This window comes from Lipotes vexillifer, unplaced genomic scaffold (assembly GCF_000442215.2).
Source record: "Lipotes vexillifer unplaced genomic scaffold, Lipotes_vexillifer_v1.1 scaffold141, whole genome shotgun sequence".
NCBI classification, from domain to species: Eukaryota; Metazoa; Chordata; class Mammalia; order Artiodactyla; family Lipotidae; genus Lipotes; species Lipotes vexillifer.
Window position 1 is genome coordinate 923,832 of NW_006792108.1, and position 14,235 is coordinate 938,066.

A 14,235-nucleotide genomic window follows, 5' to 3' on the forward strand; every position below is an offset into this window, starting at 1 on the left:
CTTTGCTTTGAACAAATCCTTTTGCTAAATATTGGACATATTTTGGCAAGGTAGGGGGTAAATTATTTTAAAGAAATACTTACTTAAGGAGAATGGATTACAATTTTTTACAGTAATTTAAGGCATTTCAAAAGGGTCTTGAAATATAAGTTTTTTGCCAGGGGTTTTTCATTAATTATTAACTCTATCAGAAATTTAATTGTTCACACCAAAATTAGGATCAACTTTAGAATTCAAATCATATAAATAACGTTAATTATTCCTTCGAAATAATCACTGTAAATTCGATTTAAAACTTACATTTCAAAGGCCGTGCATGTAATTTAATGCCATTTCGTTGCTGTTTTTCAAATATTTGTTAAACAAAGTGTCCATAGAAGTACATCATATGGCTGAAAATCTAATTGCACTGTTAGCATAGAACTGTAATCAGTAAGTAATTAGAGGATTGTATTCTGGAGTTAGTTCTGATACATTTTTATACCCCTTTGAATTAACATTTGTTTCATGGGGAGTTAAATTAAATACTGATTAAGGAAATTCAGACAGTCAGCTTCCCCATCTCCCTCCTTCACTGGCCCCTCAGTGCACTGCCTTGGATGTTGTGAAGCTCGTGCTGACTCTGGGGAAGGCCCATTGTCAGTGGTCATGGCCTGGGATGGGCTGATGTGCCAGGGTCTTAGAATCATTATTGAGAATATTAATCAGATTAAGGAGAGATGTGAAGCTGAATTAGTGTTCTGTTGCTGTGGTAACAATTACCGTACACTCTGGCTGAAAATGACAGATTTATTATCTTAAAGTTCTGCAAGTTAGAGGTTGGACACAGGTCTCACGTGGCTAAAATCAAATTGTGAGCAGAGCTGTGCTCCTTCTGGAGGCTCTAGGGAAGAATCTGTTTCCTCGCCTTTTCTAGCTTCTAGAGCTGCCACATTCCATGCCCCCTTCCATGAGCCAGCAGCGTGCAGCTGTCTGACTCCAGCCACAAAGGTTCTCTGCTTTTAAGGACTCATGTGATTAGATTGGGTCCCCCTGGGTAACCCAGGATAATTTCCCCCAATCAAAGTCCTCATACAAATCTGTGAAGTCCCTCTTGCCACGTGTAGTAACATATTCACAGGTTTCAGGGAGTAGGACTTGGATGTTTAAGGGGAGCCATTATTCTGTCTACCACAGGACCTGCACTCAGTGTAGTGGATTCACAGTCTGCACTGCCTGTGTTCTTCTCACTCTTTAGCTTCTTGTGTTTTGGCATCCATTTCTGTCTCAGTCCACTTGAAACCTTTCTCTTCTCAGTTCTCTCCTTCTTCGGCCTTTCTTTGGCATGCAGTCCCCTTGGTTCCCTTCTCTTGCTGAGAGCAACATTGCTGGGTAGGGTAGCCAGGCTGCCTGGGTTCAAATCCTGGCCTTGCCACTTATGTGTTACCTTTGATAAGTTACTCGCTACTTCTGTACCTCAATTTTCTCATCTGTAAAATGGGGATAAAGAATGTGTATGTACCATGTATGATTGACACAATGCTTAAATGAGGTAGTATATTTATTACTCTTAGAACAATGCCTGGCACGTGGTAAACCCCAAACCAAAACTGACTATTATTGCTGTTATTTTGGTTATTCTCCTTCTAGAAGTTCCCTCCAGATTTCATCTGTGATCTCTCTCTTCTCTGGAAATTACAGGCTCTCTCAGAGCTTCAACATTCATTCATCTCTAGCAAAGAACTCCAGCCAGAAGCATGTCCAAACTCTACCGCTCTATTTCCGGCACTGCTGAGTGAACATTTTATTTGGATGAACCAGGGAGCCAGAAACCCAGCATATCCAAAGCTGAACCCAACATCTTGCCTACCAAAATATTCCATACATGTTTTTATTTCTGTTACTATCTTCAGATTCAAAGTTAATTTTGATTCTATCCTCTCACCTCTAAACATCAAAAATGTTAACCAGTTCTACAGAATCTACTTTCAATCTGTCTGTTCAATCTGTTTGTATCCCTCCTGCCACTGCTCTGATCCAGGTAGAGGAGTTTTCTTTTTCTTTTTTTTAAATTTTATGTTATTTTTTTTTTTATACAGCAGGTTCTTATTAGTCATCAATTTCATACACATCACTGTGTACATGTCAATCCCAATCACCCAATTCATCACACCACCACCACCCCCGCCGCTTTCTCCCCCTTGGTGTCCATACGTTTGTTCTCTACATCTCTGTCTCAATTTCTGCCCTGCAAACCGATTCATCTGTACCATTATTCTAGGTTCCCCATATATGCATTAATATGCGATATTTGTTGTTCTCCTTCTGACTCACTTCACTCTGTATGAAGTCTCTAGATCCATCCACGTCTCAACAAATGACCCAATTTCGTTCCTTTTTATGACTGAGTAATATTCCATTGTATATATGTACCACCTCTTCTTTATCCATTCATCTGTTGATGGGCATTTAGGTTGCTTCCATGATCTGGCTATTGTAAATAGTGCTGCAATGAACATTGGGGTGCATGTGTCTTTTTGAATTATGGTTTTCTCAGGGTATATGCCCAGTAGTGGGGTTGCTGGATCATACAGTAATTCTATTTTTAGTTTTTTAAGGAACCTACTTACTGTTCTCCATAGTGGCTGTATCAGTTTACATTCCTACCAGCAAGACAAGAGGATTCCCTTTTCTCCACACCCTCTCCAGAATTTGTTGTTTGTAGATTTTCTGATGATGCCCATTCTAACTGGTGTGAGGTGATACCTCATTGTAGTTTTGATTTGCATTTCTTTAATAATTAGTGATGTTGAGCAGCTTTTCATGTACTTCTTGGCCATCTGTATGGCTTCTTTGGAGAAATGTTTATTTAGGTCTTCTGCCCATTTTTGGATTGGGTTGTTTGTTTTTTTAATATTGAGCTGCATGAGCTGTTTTTATATTTTGGAGATTAATCCTTTGTCCATTGATTTGTTTGCAAATATTTTCTCCCATTCTGAGGATTGTCTTTTCATGTCGTTTATGGTTTCCTTTGCTATGCAAAAGCTTTGAAGTTTCACGAGGTCCCATTTGTTTATTTTTGTTTTTATTTCCATTACTCTAGGAGGTGGATCAAAAAAGATCTTGCTGTGACTTATGTCAAAGAGTGTTCTTCCTATGTTTTCCTCTAAGAGTTTTATAGTGTCTGGTCTTACATTTAGATGTCTAATCCATTTTTTGTGTGTGTGTGTGTGTGGTACGCGGACCTCTCACTGTTGTGCCCTCTCCCGTCGCACAGCACAGGCTCCAGACGCGCAGGCTCAGCGGCCATGGCTCATGGGCCCAGCCGCTCTGCGGCATGTGGGATATTCCCGGACTGGGGCACGAACCCGTGTCCCCTGCATCGGCAGGCGGACTCTCAATCACTGCGCCACCAGGAAAGCCCCTCTAATCCATTTTGAGTTTATTTTTGTGTATGGTGTTAGGGAGTGTTCTAATTTCATTCTTTTACATGTAGCTGTCCAGTTTTCAGAGCACCAGTTATTGAAGAAACTGTCTTTTCTCCATTGTATATCCTTGCCTCCTTTGTCATAGATTAGTTGACCATAGGTGCGTGGGTTTATCTCTGGGCTTTCTGTCTTGTTCCATTGATCTATGTTTCTGTTTTTGTGCAAGTACCATATTGTCTTGATTACTGTAGCTTTGTAGTATAGTCTGAAGTCAGGGAGTCTGATTCCTCCAGCTCCATTTTTTTTTCCCTCAAGACTGCTGTGGCTATTCGGGGTCTTTTGTGTCTCCATACAAATTTAAAAATTTTTTATTCTAGTTCCGTTAAAAACTGCCATTGGTAATTTGATAAGGATTGCATTGAATCTGTAGATTGCTTTGGGTAGTATAGTCATTTCCATAATATTGATTCTTCCAATCCAAGAACATGGTATATCTCTCCATCTGTTGGTATCATCTTTTTTTTTTTTTTAACATCTTTATTAGAGTATAATTGCTTTACAATCGTGTGTTACTTTCTGGTTTATAACAAAGTGAGTCAGTTATACATATACGTATGTCCCCATATCTCTTCCCTCTTCCGTCTCCCTCCCTCCCACCCTCCCAATCCCACACCTCTAGGTGGCACCAAGCTGATCTCCCTGTGGTATGTGGCTGCTACCCACTAGCTATCTATTTTACGTTTGGTAGTGTATATATGTCCGTGCCGTTCTCTCACATTGTCCCAGCTTACCCTTCCCCCTCTCCGTATCCTCAAGTCCATCCTCTAGTAGGTCTGCGTCTTTATTCCCGTCTTGCCCCTAGGTTCTTCATGACCTTTTTTTTTTTTTTTTTAGTTTCCATATATATGTGTTAGCATACAGTATTTGTTTTTCTCTTTCTGACTTACTTCACTTTGTATGACAGACTCTAGGTCCATCCACCTCACTACAAATAACTCAGTTTCGTTTCTTTTTATGGCTGAGTAATATTCCATTGTATATACGTGCCACATCTTCTTTATCCATTCATCTGTCGATGGACACTCAGGTTGTTTCCATATCCTGGCTTTTGTAAATAGAGCTGCATTGAACATTTTGGTACATGTAGAAAATTATAAGACACTGATGAAAGAAATTAAAGATGATACAAATGGATGGAGAGATATACCATGTTCTTGGATTGGAAGAATTAACATTGTGAAAATGACTATACCACCCAAAGCAATCTACAGATTCAATGTTGGTATCATCTTTCATTTCTTTCGTCAGTGTCATAGTTTTCTGCATACAGGTCTTTTGTCTCCCTAGGTAGGTTTATTCCTAGGTATTTTATTCTTTTTGTTGCAGTGGTAAATGGGAGTGTTTCCTTAATTTCTCTTTCAAATTTTTCATCATTAGTGTATAGGGATGAAAGAGATTACTGTGCATTAATTTTGTATCTGGTGGCATCTTTAGGATTCTCTATGTGTTGTAGCATGTCATCTGCAAACAGTGACAGTTTTACTTCTTCTTTTCCAATTTGTATTCCTCCGATCGCCGTGGCTAGGACTTCCAAAACTCTGTTTAATAATAGTGGTGAGAGTGGACGTCCTTGTCTTCTTCCTGACCTTAGAGGAAATGGTTTCAGTTTTTCACCATTGAGAATGATGTTTGCTGTGGTTTGTTGTATATGGCCTTTATTATGTTGAGGTAGCTTCCCTCTATGCCCACTTTCTGGAGAGTTTTTGTCATAAATGCGTGTTGAATATTGTCAGAAGCTCTTTCTGCATCTGTTGAGATGATCATATGGTTTTTCTTCTTCAATTTGTTAATATGGTTTATCACATTGATTGATTTGCGTATACTGAAGAATCCTTGCATCCCTGGGTTAAATCCCACTTGATCATGGTGTATCATCCTTTTAATGTGTTGTTGGATTCTGTTTACTAGTATTTTGCTGAGGATTTTTGCATCTATATTCATCAGTGATATTGGTCTGTAATTTTCTTTTTTTGTAGTATCTTTTCTGGTTTTGGTATCAGGGTGATGGTGGCCTCATAGAATGAGTTTGAGAGTGTTCCTTCCTCTGCAATGTTTTGGAAGAGTTTGAGAAGTATGTGTGTTAGCTCTTCTCTAAATGTTTGATAGAATTCACCTGTGAAGTCATCTGTTCCTGGACTTTTGTTTGCGGGAAGATTTTTCATCACAGTTTCAATTTCATTACTTGTGATTGGTCTCTTCATATTTTCTATTTCTTCCTTGTTCAGTCTTGGGGCGTTATACCTTTCTAAGAATTTGTCCATTTCTTCCAGGTTGTCCATTTTATAAGCATAGGGTTGCTTGTAGTAGTCTTTTAAGATGCTTTGTATTTCTGTGATGTCTCTTCTTTCTCCTTTCTAATTTTGATTTGAGTCCTCTCCCTCTTTTTCTTTTTTTGTTTTGTTTTTGTTTTTGTTTTGGCGGTACGCAGGCCTCTCACTGTGGTGGCCTCTCCTGTTTCAGAGCACAGGCTCCGGACGCGCAGGCTCAGCGGCCATGGCTCACGGGCCCAGACGCTCCGCAGCATGTGGGATCTTCCTGGACTGGGGCACGAACCCGCGTCCCCTGCATTGGCAGGTGGACTCTCAACCACTGTGCCACCAGGGAAGCCCTCCCTCTTTTTCTTGATGAGTCTGGCTAATGGTTTATCAATTTTGTTTATCTTCTCAAAGAACCAGCTTTTAGTTTTATTGATCTTTGCTATTGTTTCCTTCATTTCTTTTTCATTTATTTCTGTTCTGATCTTTATGACTTCTTTCCTTCTGCTAACTTTGGGGTTGCGGGCCCAGCCGCTCTGCGGCATGTGGGATCTTCCCGGACCGGGGCCTGAACCCGTGTCCCCTGCATCGGCAGGTGGACTCTTCAACCACTGCGCCACCAGGGAAGCCCCAGCTTGTAGTTTTATAGATCTTTGCTATTGTTTTCTTTGTTTCTGTTTCACTTATTCCTGCTCTGATCTTTATGAGTTCTTTCCTTCTGCTAACTTTGCATTTTGTTCTTCTTTCTCTAGTTCCTTTAGGTGTAAGGTTAGATTGTTTATTTGAGATTTTTCTTGTTTCTTGTGTTAGGCTTGTGTAGCTATAAACTTCCCTCTTAGAACTGCTTTTGCTGCATCCCATAGCTTTTGGATCGTCGTGTTTTCATTGTCATTTGTCTCTAAGTATGTTTTATTTCCTCTTTGATTTCTTCAGTGATCTCTTGGTTAGTTAGTACCGTATTGTTTAGCCTCCATGTGTTTGTGTTTTTTACGTTTTTTTCCCTGTAATTCATTTCTAATCTCATAGCATTGTGGTCAGAAAAGATGCTTGATATGATTTCAATAATCTTAAATTTACTGAGGCTTGATATGTGACCCAAGATGTGATTTATCCTGGAGAATGTTCCACGTGCACTTGAGAAGAAAGTGTAATCTGTTTTTGGATGGAATGTCCTATAAATATCTGTTAAATCTATCTGGTCTATTGTGTCATTTAAAGCTTGTGTTTCCTTATTTATTTTCATTTTGGGTGATCTGTCCATTGGTGTAAGTGAGGTGTTAAAGTCCCCCACTATTATTGTTACTGTCGATTTCCTCTTTTATAGCTTTTAGCAGTTGCCTTATGTATTGAGGTGCTCCTATGTTGGGTGCGTATATAATTGTTATATCTTCTTCTTGGATTGATCCCTTGATCATCCAAGGTAGTGTCCTTCCTTGTCTCTTGTAACATTCTTTATTTTAGTCTATTTTATCTGTTATGAGTATTGCTACTCCAGCTTTCTTTTGATTTTCATTTGCACAGAATATCTTTTTCCATCCCCTCACTTTCAGTCTGTATGTGTCCCTACATCTGAAGTGGGTCTCTGGTAGACAGCACATATATGGGTCTTGTTTTTGTATCCATTCAGCAAGCCTGTCTCTTTTGGTTGGAGCATGTAATCCATTCACTTTTAAGGTAATTATCGACACACATGTTCCTATGACCATTTTCTTAATTGTTTTGGGTTTGTTTTTGTAGGTCCTTTTCTTCTCCTGTGTTTCCCAGTTAAGGAAGTTCCTTTAGCATTTGTTGTAGAGCTGGTTTGGTGGTGCTGAATTCTCTTAGCTTTTGCTTGTCTGTAAAGCTTTTGATTTCTCCATCGAATCTGAATGAGATCCTTGCTGGGTAGAGTAATCTCGGTTGTAGGGTCTTCCCTTTCATCACTTTAAGTATGTCATGCCACTCCCTTCTGGCTTGTAGAGTTTCTGCTGAGAAATCAGCTGTTAACCTTTTGGGGGGAGTTCCCTTGTACGTTATTTGTCGTTTTTCCCTTGCTGCTTTCAGTAATTTTTCTTTTTCTTTAATTTTTGCCAATTTGATTACTATGTGTCTTGGCGTGTTTCTCCTTGGGTTTATCCTGTATGGGACTCTCTGCGCTTCCTGCACTTGGGTGGCTATTTCCTTTTCCATGTTTAGGAAGTTTTTGATTATAATCTCTTGAAGTATATTCTGTGGTCCTCTCTCTTTCTCTTCTCCTTCTGGCACCCCTATAATGCGAATGTTGTTGCGTTTAATGTTGTCCCAGAGGTCTCTTAGGCTGTCTTCTTTTCTTTTCATTCTTTTTTCTTTATTCTGTTCTGCAGCAGTGAATTCCACCATTTTGTCTTGCAGGTCACTTATCCATTCTTCTGCCTCAGTTATTCTGCTATTGATTCCTTTTGTGTAGTTTTCATTTCAGTTATTGTATTGGTCATCTCTGTTTGTTTGTTCTTTAATTCTTCTAGGTCTTTGTTAAACATTTCTTGCCTCTTCTCGATCTTTGCCTCCATTCTCTTTCTGAGGTCCTGGATCATCTTCACTATCATTATTCTGAATTCTTTTTCTGGAAGGTTGCTTATCTCCACTTCACTTAGTTGTTTTTCTGGGGTTTTATCTTGTTCCTTCATCTGGTACATAGTCCTCTGCCTTTTCATCTTGTCTGTCTTTCTGTGAATGTGGTTTTTGTTCTACAGGCTGCAGGATTGTAGTTCTTCTTGCTTCTGCCTTCTGCCCTCTGGAGGAGTCTTCTTAAATCCCTGCTCTGATTATGCACCCACTCACCTTGCTCACATACCTTCAGTGATTCCCCACTGTCTTAAAATGAAAATTATACTCTTCAGTGCAGCATTCAAGGCTCTTCACAAACTCTCTACAGTTTAAAAAATTCCACACAAAAGTTTTCATGATCATAACTTTCAGTCTAAATGGCCAGTGTTACTGCTCACACATGTTACACATGCTTGAAACTGGATACCTTTTCCTTTCCTGAGTTGATTCTGTTCTTCCATGCCTTCATGCCTTTGCTGCCAGGAATGCTCTTTCCCTCCATCTCTGCCTTTTAGAAACTTGCCCAGCAATCCAGTCTTAGGGACAATACTACCTTCTTTGTGAAACCTTCCCTGATAGCCTTCTTCCCAACTCTCTAAGTCAACCCGTGGACAAAATGCAGCCCACCACCTGGTTTTATAAGTAAAGTTTTATTGGAACTCAGCTACACATTCACTTACAGATCATCTGTGGCTGCTTTGGGGCTACCATAGTAGAGTTGAGTAATTGCAACAGAAGCCACATGGCCTGCAAACCAAAAAAAAAATGCACTGTCTGGCTTTACAGGAAAAGTGCGCTGAGCACTTTTTCCCCTTGGAGCTTATGTCTTGGAGTCTGAACTGTACCTCCCTTAGGGACCTTTCACATCTCCCTTCTGTCAGAGTTACTTCTGTATACCTTTTTTCTTGTGACAGCAGACTCCTCTACAAACACAGCTTCTGCCTTCCTCATCCTTATTTCTGTCTTTGGGCTCAGCATGGTGTAAGGCTCGCTAGTTGTCAATAGAAATAAATCATTGTGTAAAAAATTCTTTTTAGCTAAATTTTACTCACTTGCCAAATGAGCAAAATCTTATATAAGGCACTGTTCCCTCTAGGGGTTAGTGCTTCTTATCATTTGATGTTACTGATAGGAAACCATCTTGTGTTTCACTTCTAGAAGCATTTTATTGACTGCCAAGATAAGTTACAAAGTTGAGTCCAGGGATCTTATGGAATAATATTCTTATACTAATTTAAGTTGCTCGCTTGGTAATATCATTTAGTAAGTGGTTCCACTGAAATTTTTCAGTGTATACTTTTTCACCATGTGTGGGTTTCACCATGTGAAGTAAATACCTAGTTTCTACTTAGCTATTTTTGTTGCCTACCAACTCTGTGTACCTGGGGTGTGATAACATTTAGCCATGCTACTCTATTATGAAAAATATCAAATAATTACATTCATTTTAGGAAAAGCAGATGTGCTTTACTGGCTTCTTAAAGAGAGATAATTGAAGATCTCAAAAGAACTCTTTTCCAAGGTATTAATTTCAAGCTATATACTCGTAATTGCCTACATCCATCTTGTTCACATCCTTAACTATCACCTGTGACAGTTTTCTGATAAGTTTGATGTCATTCTGTGCGTGTGGATGGGGCAGGGGGGAAGGGGAGGGAGTGCCTTGTGCCTAAGTTTGTGGAACACAAGGAAAACCCTTAAACTTTCATAAGATGAGAAGAAATCCAGTGTTTTCCTGAGTGATAATGTGGTAAAGATTTAGGATAAGTTAAATATCACAGGATGAGGTGAAGTGAGAAATTCAGAGTTCAGATTAGCCTTCAGAGTAGTGAAGAAAAAGATGACCCCCAGATGAGAAAATCTTGGAGAATAAAAGTAAAGGATAGCAAGCATGAAGTTTTTGAGAAGCTTCCAAAGAACTTTTCAGTGATACTGTTGAGTTATGAGAATGTAGAGCCTTTAACTGGTAAAATTGAAGGAGAGGGATTTCCAAGACACTAATCATCAAGGTTCAGGTAAAAACAGAATTTGAATTAATGAATGGATTTTAATAAAAGGACTTCCTATGTTGCAAAGAGTGGTTGGGTTAAGGAAATTAATAAAGGTGGTGAAGTGCCCTAGGTCTACCAACACTGGGAAGCCTTTATGATGTCAAAAGAGGCAAGGAGAGCATTAGAGCCTAGCAGAGTGGGAGCCATGGAAAAGGGACCACCTGTCGGGTGAAGATCTTGTAGGGGGCTTCTTTGTGAAACCTTCCCTGATAGCCTTCTTCCCAACTCTCTAAGTCAACCCGTGGACAAAATGCAGCCCACCACCTGGTTTTATAAGTAAAGTTTTATTGGAACTCAGCTACACATTCACTTACAGATCATCTGTGGCTGCTTTGGGGCTACCATAGTAGAGTTGAGTAATTGCAACAGAAGCCACATGGCCTGCAAACCAAAAAAAAAATGCACTGTCTGGCTTTACAGGAAAAGTGCGCTGAGCACTTTTTCCCCTTGGAGCTTATGTCTTGGAGTCTGAACTGTACCTCCCTTAGGGACCTTTCACATCTCCCTTCTGTCAGAGTTACTTCTGTATACCTTTTTTCTTGTGACAGCAGACTCCTCTACAAACACAGCTTCTGCCTTCCTCATCCTTATTTCTGTCTTTGGGCTCAGCATGGTGTAAGGCTCGCTAGTTGTCAATAGAAATAAATCATTGTGTAAAAAATTCTTTTTAGCTAAATTTTACTCACTTGCCAAATGAGCAAAATCTTATATAAGGCACTGTTCCCTCTAGGGGTTAGTGCTTCTTATCATTTGATGTTACTGATAGGAAACCATCTTGTGTTTCACTTCTAGAAGCATTTTATTGACTGCCAAGATAAGTTACAAAGTTGAGTCCAGGGATCTTATGGAATAATATTCTTATACTAATTTAAGTTGCTCGCTTGGTAATATCATTTAGTAAGTGGTTCCACTGAAATTTTTCAGTGTATACTTTTTCACCATGTGTGGGTTTCACCATGTGAAGTAAATACCTAGTTTCTACTTAGCTATTTTTGTTGCCTACCAACTCTGTGTACCTGGGGTGTGATAACATTTAGCCATGCTACTCTATTATGAAAAATATCAAATAATTACATTCATTTTAGGAAAAGCAGATGTGCTTTACTGGCTTCTTAAAGAGAGATAATTGAAGATCTCAAAAGAACTCTTTTCCAAGGTATTAATTTCAAGCTATATACTCGTAATTGCCTACATCCATCTTGTTCACATCCTTAACTATCACCTGTGACAGTTTTCTGATAAGTTTGATGTCATTCTGTGCGTGTGGATGGGGCAGGGGGGAAGGGGAGGGAGTGCCTTGTGCCTAAGTTTGTGGAACACAAGGAAAACCCTTAAACTTTCATAAGATGAGAAGAAATCCAGTGTTTTCCTGAGTGATAATGTGGTAAAGATTTAGGATAAGTTAAATATCACAGGATGAGGTGAAGTGAGAAATTCAGAGTTCAGATTAGCCTTCAGAGTAGTGAAGAAAAAGATGACCCCCAGATGAGAAAATCTTGGAGAATAAAAGTAAAGGATAGCAAGCATGAAGTTTTTGAGAAGCTTCCAAAGAACTTTTCAGTGATACTGTTGAGTTATGAGAATGTAGAGCCTTTAACTGGTAAAATTGAAGGAGAGGGATTTCCAAGACACTAATCATCAAGGTTCAGGTAAAAACAGAATTTGAATTAATGAATGGATTTTAATAAAAGGACTTCCTATGTTGCAAAGAGTGGTTGGGTTAAGGAAATTAATAAAGGTGGTGAAGTGCCCTAGGTCTACCAACACTGGGAAGCCTTTATGATGTCAAAAGAGGCAAGGAGAGCATTAGAGCCTAGCAGAGTGGGAGCCATGGAAAAGGGACCACCTGTCGGGTGAAGATCTTGTAGGGGGCCCTCAGAAGTGCCAAAACAGGGAGCAGGGAAAAAGTAACTTGGCCAACACCATGAAAGCATATTTTATGTCTCTGTTTTCATCATGTTCAGTAACAGCCCCTTGGCTGAAGCAAGTCATAATGACCAAGTCCAAAATCAACAGAACAGGGAACACACTTTCCCGTTCTACTGGGAAGCACTGATGGGTCTCATGGCAGAGAGAAATTATGAAGAATTGGGGGTAGTAATCTATTGTGTCACTGTAGTTTCCTAAAATGAAGGTCTTCTAGAAGAATTCTGTAGCAAGGGAAAAAAAGGAGACTCTAAATCAGCCCCAGCGGTAGGAGAGACAGAAACTACCAAAAATGCTATAAAGAATCTAAAGGTGGATTTGGAGGAGAGAAACCCCAGTAATTTATCCTCAGCACTTTATTTGACTTGAAGTAATGCTGGTTGAATGTTCTTTTAGGCTCTTATCCTTTCTGATTCTATAAATTCTTCATATAGACATTGAACCAAAAGTTAAGTCTGGATAGTATTATATCTAGTCCTTAGCATTTCAGTCTCTTTTCAATGTGCTTGAATGCCAAGGTAATGTGGCTTTAGACAGACAACTGTCACAATATTACAAATAACAGCAATTTGGCCAGAAGTCCTTCCTGGCTTTGATGTGTTGGTACTGCCAGATTTGTGTAAGGTACGGATGCCAATCAGGTAGCCTGTTCCAATGCAGGAAGACCAAACAGAAGGAGACAGCACATGCCCAAGGACCTGGTGTGATGGAGGAAGGTGGGGCTGGAGCAGGTCCTCTCATCAGGCCTCTTGAGATAGATTTGTTCCCTACTTTGTCATTAAATCTGAGAACAAAAGAAAACTAGAAATGAACATTCTCTTCCACAGATGATTTTTTTCTTAATTACGAAAAGGTGAGTCTTATGTTTAGCTCATGGTGATGACATTCAAAACAGTTCTTGGGCTTCCCTGGTGGCGCAGTGGTTGAGAGTCTGCCTGCCAATGCAGTGGACACGGGTTCGTGCCCCAGTCCGGGAAGATTCCACATGCCGCAGAGCGGCTGGGCCCGTGAGCCCTGGCCGCTGAGCCTGCGCATCCGGAGCCTGTGCTCCGCAACGGGAGAGGCCACAACAGTGAGAGGCCCGCATACCGCAAAAAGAAAACAAAAACACCCAAAAAAAACCATAGTTCTTCAGTGCCTTGAAAAGTAATTGATCTAAGAAGTGACAAGGAGAGTGATGCAAGACATAGGCACTATTTCTGCAGGTTGTAGCACATTGACAGAGCTACAAATGTTCCTGTAGCACAAAGTGCCTCTGAATTACAGGGATGACATTTAGATAAAAGCAAATCACTTACACAGGCACACTTCTACCGCAGAATGTAGCCAGAGCTAGTGGACCTTGGAAGTGAGCCAGAAACAAAGAGCACCAAAGAATTGTGTTTTATTGAGAAAAATACTTGTTTTAGCTAGAATTTTTGAAAACGAAATATATAAGGAGCTTAAAAGAAATCTAAGCCTTGTTTTGTTGTCAGGATATTAAACATTTATTGTGTTCTGTGGACCCATTAGGAGAAAACTCAAGCCAAGTAGGAAAGGTGGGCTTGACATTTAGGAGACAGAGTAAAGTAAGAATGACTTGGAAGATGATCACACAAGGTGACAGCTGGAGACATAGAGTGCATGAAAGGATGGAGAGAAAGGGAAGACCAACGTCAAAGCCTTGGGAAATGCCCACTGTGATAATGGCTCCCACATATACATCCATGTCCTAATCCCTGGAACCTGTGAATGTGACAGTTGGAAAAAGAGTTTGCAGATGGGATCTTGTTTGCAGATGAGTTTGCAGCTAAGGATCTTGAGATGAAATGATTATCCTGTATTTTCCAAGTGCGTGCCAAATGCCATCACACACATCCTTAAAAGAGAAAGGTGGAGGGAGATAGACACAAACACAGAGGAGGAGGCGACATGACTATGGAGACAGAGATTACAGTGATGTGGTCACAAGGCAGAGAACACCAAGGAATG

At 40.0% G+C, this 14,235-nt stretch overlaps 1 protein-coding gene across 4 annotated transcripts in view; it reads left to right on the top strand.

Moving 5' to 3' along the window:
- Positions 1-14,235, top strand: part of ANO4 (anoctamin 4) — a 448,962-nt gene that overhangs the window by 185,292 nt on the left and 249,435 nt on the right. The gene's annotated exons all lie outside the window — the stretch shown is intronic.